At 46.3% G+C, this 7658-nt stretch overlaps 1 long non-coding RNA gene across 1 annotated transcript; it reads right to left on the bottom strand.

The window, feature by feature from the left end:
• Positions 1-314: 314 nt before the first annotated feature.
• On the bottom strand, positions 315-6843 carry LOC139999025 (uncharacterized). The gene is made up of 2 exons (XR_011804003.1): positions 1253-6843; positions 315-576 (listed from the first exon to the last, which is right to left on the bottom strand). It is a non-coding gene; the product is annotated as an uncharacterized lncRNA (long non-coding RNA).
• Between the last annotated feature and the right edge of the window lie 815 nt (positions 6844-7658).

Raw genomic sequence — 7658 nt, 5'->3', positions numbered from 1 at the left:
TAATTTATTGGGTTAGGAGTTTTAGGCATAGGTCTTCAGGTGTTTAGTGTGGTAAATATTTTGGGTTATGTCTGTAGGGGTTTCGAGGATTTTTAGGGTTAGGGCTTGAGGCTTTTTTGTAAAGGCGGTAAGGGCTAGGGTTACAGTGCGTGCTGGTAAATGTAATTCTCGAAAACTCGGCCCGTGATTGGCTGTGCCGGCTGTCCAAGGAATGCTGGTAAATATAGTTTTCCGGCACCAGGCTTCCGGGAGGCCATGTTGGGTGCCCAGAGTGTTATAAGCTCCCTCTTAATTAATTTTTCAGAGAGCATTGCTTTAATAATAGAAAGGAATTTATTGAGTAAGCAACAGCAAGCAAAACAGCGCTGGGCGGCCGGGGAGTCTCGGCTCCGCCAACGGCGCGCACCTCACCCCCCCCAGGGTCCCTTTTTATATCTTGGTGATTTCAGGATTACGCAGCACGTCCGGGTATGTTCTGCGACTGCGCGCACTGTTGCTAGGGGGTCGTCTCTGTCCCTCTGGTGGTCGTGAAGATGAAGGCCGTAGTCTTCCTCGGCGTTGTGGTTCAACTTCTTTCTTTATTTGGTCATGTTGGCCCAGCGTGAGACAGGGAGGCAGGGTGTTGATACACTAGTTTAACAACTTATCAGGAGATGGTTACATGAACTTTGCAGCAGTGTTTTTTGAACAAAAGAGGCTACTGAGATGCAGAAGGAGAGAAGGGGAGAGGGTTCTCTTTTTTGTTACATTAAGCAAAGGAATTTTCATAGTGTCTAGCTAAGCATTATACAGCTCCTTACTTCAGCATGGAGTTTTCACAACTCCCATTCCTCAAACAGAACTCCTTGTTTTTACAAAAGACAATGAACAAACATTTATTGTGTATTACAATCCCTCCTTTTTCTTTTAGTTACTCATTTTGTTCATTGAAGCTCTGCAATGCCTGGCTACTAAGAACTAATGTTTCCTCGATTCCTTCATTGGTACTTATTGGCTCGTATCTGGCATGTATGAGCATTAAATGTGCCGCTTCTAAATGTCCCTTTACAATCGCAATCAATTTATTAAAAATACATGGTCCAAAAGTTAGTGCTATTATTAAGAACAACAAAGGTCCTGTTATTGTTGATAATAAAGTAGTAGGCCAAGGTGAATAATTAAACCAAGATTCGTACCAGCTCTGTCGGGCTTCATTCTCCCGTTTCCTTTTTTTTTTCAACCCTTCCCTGGGTCTTGCCATTGTATCTCTTACCTCTCCAGTGTGATCAGCATACACACAGCATTCCTCTTTCGGGTCTGCACACAGCCCGTCCTGTTGTAAAAAAAAAAACAAATCTAATCCCCTATGATTTTGTAACACTACCTCTGAAAGCAACCTGATAGATTTTCCAGGGCCGAGATGGATTGTTCAATTTGGGTCAGGTCCTCGTCCACAGCAATGCATAAGGAAGTAAATTCTTGATTTTGTTTAACCAATGAGGCTACCCTGGTCCCCACTCTAGCTCCTCCCAGGATTATTAGGGTGGCCAAAGTTAGAGCCATGAATGGTTCCCATCTTTCCAGATGATGACTTTCCACTGTGTCTGGGTGTACATATAATCCTCAGGGTGGTATAGAATCCTTGGTATAATTATCACCTGTATACAGAAATCACGAGACACATTAAAGAGTTTTAGTGATAGACAAGGAGTTATGCCCACTCACAAACAAACCCACCTAGCGTTGTTGGCTGGGATTAACCACTTGGCTGATTGTTTTCCATTCTCCATGATATTACATAGGTGACACTTCCCACTAGGAACCGTGCACACACACCTACCACCTCCAGTGACTTGTGTTAGTGTTACCCTTATGACTTTTCCCCAACTGCAATGTAGAGGGCTGTTCTCGTTTGTGCGGGAGGGCTCCCCAGGATTCCCGATAGCATCATAATATGAAGGCCTTATACTAAAGCATAATCAACAGTGTTTTGTTACATTTGGGTTTGTTTTGTTTAATAATTTGTAGCTGGCATTCATGACCCCCCCATATGTTATTCTCAGCTATGTTATCATTCTCGGCTTTACCTGAGCTCGTAGGGCTGCCGAGGGTTGGAAGTGTAGTATTTTCCGCAGGCTGGATTCCCTGGACATTTTCTGACAATACCTCATTTGGTCCTACTGCCTGGGGCCTATCAGCATCCTCCTTTTCATTAGTATGAGTCCTCCCCTATCTGTTCTGTGTTTGTAAAATCTGACACCTCACATTTTTCCTAGTACCCAGCTAGTATCATCCAAGTTTGTTATATTTATATATAGAACCTTGCAAATTTCTTTATTTCCATGGAAGGTTCCTGTATACCCTATACCATGCCCTCACCACCTGTAACGGGGACCTGCTTGTTGGTTACAACCTTGCGGCCCATATCCCACTTGTAAGAATTTATTCCGACCAGCCCCGAGTGTCCAGTCCATAGCAATGGTTTCACACCCCCAGTATGCACAATAATACATGTTCGGGTAATTACAGTACCCCTTTCCTGGGTTAGAACTTGGGCAGAAATAAAATCCTGATCGGTTAAAGCATGGCTGCACTGACACCAGGTCACATAATGTGATGCGGAAACTGGGAGCACCCGCTGTCGTTGTTTGCTGGATGACGAATTGATCCTTCCATCTGATCAAGCTCCATTTAAAAGGCTGATGGGGGATGCGCAGACCCATAGCTGACCAAAACGATGATACTGACTCCCATGTATCGTAGGAGGTGGTTGGAGCCCATCTAAATTGTCGGCCCCTCAGTCCCCCACCGTTTTCACTTCTCTGCCTCGCTTGTCAGTTCGGTTGCAGCGAACTACAAGGTATCGGTTCTTCTTGGCAGCAGCAGTGTTCTTCAGGGGAACCTACTAGGGAGCCTTTGAAACAGGGCCTCCTCCCCTTCCCACGATACACAGATAATATAAAATACTTATCGAGTCCGTCTTAGTGTCAGCTTCAAGTCGTCAGGGCCTGGAGCTGCCTCCCATTTACCTTCCCGGATTGGTCCTTTCACACGGCTGGCATGCGTCCATCCTTTCTCCGCAGTTCGAATAGCCGTTTCTGTGGTAAGCAAAACAACATAGGGGCCTTCCCCATCGTGGTGTTAAAGCAGTCTCTTTCCAAGTCTTAATTAGAATTGAGGGTGATCAAGTGGCAGTTCCAAGTCATAGGGCATACCATATAGCATTTCAAAAGGAGAAATTCCTACATCAGTTCTGGGCTGTGTCCATATGTTTAACAGTGCAAGGGGTAAGCATTTTACCCAAGAAGCCTTAGTTTCCAGCACAAGTTTTGTTAGTTGTTTCTTAATTTCACCATTCATTCACTCTTCCTTTCCAGAAGAGGAGGGGTGCCAGGGGCTGTGAAAATCCCACTCAATCTCTAAGGCCTGCTTTGATCCTTGCAGTAAAGCTTTACACCCATTCAGTCACGTGGTCAATTAGGACAAACAAGTAACTCAGTAAAGTCTACCTGTATACTTTGGAAAGGTCAAAGCCCTGGCTCCCGTCCCCCTCTAGATAGGTTACAGAAGGCCTTTTTATTTACCTTTTGACATATAGTAGTACATCCTCTACATGTGTGCTTCCCTAAAGTATATATTCCTACACAGACATGCTTTCTTAGAACAACATCACACATTGCTTGCACCTCCCAATGACTCTTCTGATGTAAAACAGTTAATATTTGCCTCATTATCACTTTATTCAGCATTTCTCTCCCATCAGGGAGTATCGATTTTCCTTAAAATGATCCACATATTTGTAACATTAATACCTCCTTGGGAGGTTGTAATTGCTCCAAAATCTTTTTTAGAATTTACCCAAATAGATAGGTGGCCCTGTATAGCCCTGAGGTAAAATTGTCCACCTATATTGTTGCTTCCGCACCCATTTCAGGGTCTTTCCAGTCAGAGGTGAATATACATGTATGTTTGCTCTCAGGGCCAGAGAGCACTCCATTAATAACACTGTTATTCTAGTCTAACAATTTACTAGTTGAATGCCCAATTTAATCATCAAATCCCTTCCCAACAAGTTAGTCTCTGCCTTGGATACATACAATAATTGCCCAGTGATCATTTTATCCCCTAGTCTCAGCTTGGTATCCCCCAAAAGTGGCACTGTTATCCCAGTCCCTTCTACCCCCATCACATTTAGGGTTTCATTAGTTAATTTAATCCCTGATACTTTACAAGTAACAGCAGTTGGGAGAGCAAGAACCCCCCCCGCAGACACCAAAGTCAGTGCAGAAGGAGGGGGAGGAGGCACTCCAGGCGCTGGAGCCGAAGCCCCCCTGCTGCCGCTGGAGAGGCCCCTGGTGGAGCAGGCTGTTCCCCCCTCCCCGATGCTTGGGAAACTGAACAAACACCACAGCAAATATGCAAATATACCAAAACTTCTAGACTGTTACTTAGATAATGCCTACATCACCTTTCCCTGCTCATTCAACTTCGAATACCTTTAACACTTTCAACAAACCTTTTAACACGTACTTTATCTTTCTCTAGCCTTTACTTTTCTAATGCCGACATCAAAGGCTCAGTCAGGGGCCAACTTAATTCTGTACCTTTTCCCTCCAAGATGCTGAAACAACATCAATATACAACATTTCATCCTGTTTTCCTTCTTTCCACAAAAACAACATTGACTGTAATATGGTGTTATAATTAATACTTCCATTTAGGAGCCACTCCGCTCCATCCTCTAGTTTATAAAGTGGCCACCACTGATTACAATATTTAATAAGGGTTCTTTTACTCTCTGTACCCTCTTACCCCACTATATCCCTTCAATGTGTTAGTATACATCCTAGGGGGCTTTTCCTCGGGATTTCTTTGCTTTGAACTTTTCCTATTGTAATCTGCAGTGGTTAATATTCCACCGTTTTCCTAGAAGCTCTTTACTAGTCAATCCCAATCCCTCCAAAATCCACAATATATAGATACACAAGTAAAATCAGACCACTGGAAATTAACTGCCTGTAGACAATTACACTGGGAACATTTAAACCTGATGAACCGATAATATGCCTGGGAAAATTTTGTTCCCTTAAACATACACCTCAATGGCAGTTCTTATACTTTCATATTTACATATTAACATATGTATAAAAGAACACTTTAACAAAAATGCCCGGGCTTTTATATATACAATATACAATGTACAGTTATTATTCCAGTTACAATCATTCCTCAGCAGCTGGAAACATTGTGTCAGTTGCCATTAAAGCTTGCTTACCCTCCTCCTGTCTCTTTCTTAAAATCTCGGACGTCCCCGGAGTTAATGGGGATGGCCACATATTCCTAGTCACTGGTCCCTGAACGCTAGAGTCAGAGTCGCTATCAGAGTCTCCCTGGGGTTGCGGATTAGGAAGCCCGGGAGTCGGAGGGGCTGCAGGTGGTGGTGGTGAAATATAGGGAGACAGTGGGGCTGGGATCTCTAATTCTCGGTTTTTCTTCTGCCTCCCATCCCCTCCTTTTTCTTTTAGAGGATATAAATCGGCTTGAGTTTCCAAGCTGATCCACAAATGTCCATATTCACTTTCTTCCAAACTAAAAGGTTCCTTTGAGTTTACATAAATATTTAGGGCCTGGCAAACCCAATCTTCAAAGGACCCAAATACAGGCCAGTAAAGGTGGTCTCCTCGAATCTGTTTACCACCCCAAACTTCAACACAATAATGTATCATTTTTACTTTATTGCTTCCCCGCCTAAAAGGGGAATCCTGCCAATTTTTAATCATTAATCCCAGGGTAACCTAACATCAGACGTTACCCTGCCCATGGGACCAGAAGGCTTACTCTTCTTCTGTCCCATCTTCTGGAGCGCCTTCACACACACACGCACAAATCGCTTCCCCCTTTTCGTGGCCCAGTCCCTCGCGGGATGTGGGAACCGCACTACCGAGGGGTCCGCACTCGCTTCGTCCGCAATTGGACGTCTCACAACGCTACGCTCCAGGATACCCAACCCCAACCGAACGGATCACCGGCCTATACTTACTCACTCCTGAGTCTTCGTTCGGTCTTCGTGCACAAAGATTACTAGGGGTTGCCGGCTTTATTTGCTTGCTGCCGAATTTAGGGTTCGTCGGTGAAGGATTTGAATGAAAGTAGTCCTAGCGAAGGCCGCTGAAATCAGCGGGGCGCCCCCTCCGAAGGTCTTTCAATCAGATTGCCTTCATCCGAGTCACGGCACCAAATTTGTTATAAGCTCCCTCTTAATTAATTTTTCAGAGAGCATTGCTTTAATAATAGAAAGGAATTTATTGAGTAAGCAACAGCAAGCAAAACAGCGCTGGGCGGCCGGGGAGTCTCGGCTCCGCCAACGGCGCGCACCTCACCCCCCCCAGGGTCCCTTTTTATATCTTGGTGATTTCAGGATTACGCAGCACGTCCGGGTATGTTCTGCGACTGCGCGCACTGTTGCTAGGGGGTCGTCTCTGTCCCTCTGGTGGTCGTGAAGATGAAGGCCGTAGTCTTCCTCGGCGTTGTGGTTCAACTTCTTTCTTTATTTGGTCATGTTGGCCCAGCGTGAGACAGGGAGGCAGGGTGTTGATACACTAGTTTAACAACTTATCAGGAGATGGTTACATGAACTTTGCAGCAGTGTTTTTTGAACAAAAGAGGCTACTGAGATGCAGAAGGAGAGAAGGGGAGAGGGTTCTCTTTTTTGTTACATTAAGCAAAGGAATTTTCATAGTGTCTAGCTAAGCATTATACAGCTCCTTACTTCAGCATGGAGTTTTCACAACTCCCATTCCTCAAACAGAACTCCTTGTTTTTACAAAAGACAATGAACAAACATTTATTGTGTATTACACAGAGCATGCCTGGAAATGCAGGGTTAAGGTTAGGGCTAGGGTTAGGGTTAGGGTTAGGGTTAGGGTTAGGGTTAGGGCTAGGGTTAGGGCTAGGGTTAGGGTTAGGGTTAGGGCACACTTTAGCGCGACGCCGCCCAGACACATTTTAGCGCGGCGCCGCCCGGACACATTTAAGCGCGGCGCCGCCCGGACACATTTAAGCGCGGCGCTGCCCGGACACATTGTACTTGTGGGGCTGGGAGGTTGTGGGGAACATCTGGAGAAGCTGCTTGTAGGGCTTGGGGGAGCACCTACAGGGTTTGGGGTGGGATCTGTGGGGCTGGGGGGGGTCTCTATGGGGCCGGGGGGGTTTTGGGGGGGTTGTGAGCCTATGGGGTGCCCCCCCCCAGATCCCCAACCCGCGGCTGACCTAGCATTTTAGCGTGGCCGCCGTCCACCGGCAGCTTCATGCCCGTCTTCCGCTCCCAGTGGCCCGCGGGGCGCCCGGTGGCCCTACCGGCGTCACCAGCGGCCACCTTGGGGTCAACGGCGGCGGTTTTGGGGATTAGGGGGTTGGGGGATTAGGGGGTTTGGGGGTTGGGGTTGGGTACTTGGGGGGTTAGGGTTAGAGTGTTAGGGTTAGATCTGTTAGGGTTGGGGGGTCGGGGTTTAGGGTTGGGGGTTTAGGGTGTGGGGTTAGGGGGTTGGGGGGTTAGGGTTAGGGGGTTTGGGGGTTGGGGTTGGGTACTTGGGGGGTTAGGTGTTGGGGGGTTAGGGTTAGAGGATTAGGGTTAGGGTTAGATGTATTAGGGTTGGGGGGTTAGGGTTAGATCCGTTAGG

This window comes from Anas platyrhynchos, chromosome 18, assembly GCF_047663525.1.
Source record: "Anas platyrhynchos isolate ZD024472 breed Pekin duck chromosome 18, IASCAAS_PekinDuck_T2T, whole genome shotgun sequence".
Classification (NCBI taxonomy): domain Eukaryota; kingdom Metazoa; phylum Chordata; class Aves; order Anseriformes; family Anatidae; genus Anas; species Anas platyrhynchos.
This window is presented reverse-complemented; position numbering and strand designations above follow the sequence as displayed.